This window comes from Myotis davidii, unplaced genomic scaffold (assembly GCF_000327345.1).
Source record: "Myotis davidii unplaced genomic scaffold, ASM32734v1 scaffold262, whole genome shotgun sequence".
NCBI classification, from domain to species: domain Eukaryota; kingdom Metazoa; phylum Chordata; class Mammalia; order Chiroptera; family Vespertilionidae; genus Myotis; species Myotis davidii.
The window spans coordinates 106322-106864 of record NW_006293541.1 but is presented as its reverse complement, the minus strand read 5'-3'; positions in this window follow the sequence as shown (position 1 = coordinate 106864).

The window sequence follows — 543 nt, the reverse complement described above, 5'->3', positions numbered from 1 at the left end:
AAGACCCAGGTCTGTCTGTGATGGAGGGAGGACCCAGGATGGTTGTGATGGAGGGAGGACCCAGGGCTGGCTGTGATGGAGGGAGGACCCAGGGCTGGCTGTGATGGAGGGAGGACCCAGGGTGGTTGTGATGGAGGGAGGACCCAGGGCTGGCTGTGATGGAGGACCCAGGGCTGGGGATCTGCTGAGGAAGGGTGAGAAGGAAGACCTCCCTGTCGGGTGACTACTGCACAAGGGCCCTATGAACCCGGGCCCTCCGTCCTATTCCACGGAGCACCCATGCCTCCTAACTGAACCTAATGCAGACATTAGCCGTACTGTCTGACGTTAGTTTCTCGTTGTCTACTGGTCTTCTTTCCCTCCAAGGTCATAACCCCTGGGAGGGCAGGTGGACGCAGAGGTGACTGATAGGCGGCCCGGATGCGTCTGGAGCCCCAACAGCATGGCCGAGACGGCGGTGGGAGGAATCGTCTAATGGCGCCAAGAACATTTGCTCAAGTCAAGGCGACAGGCCTGCCCGCGCCATCCGCTGGGCAGCTGTCA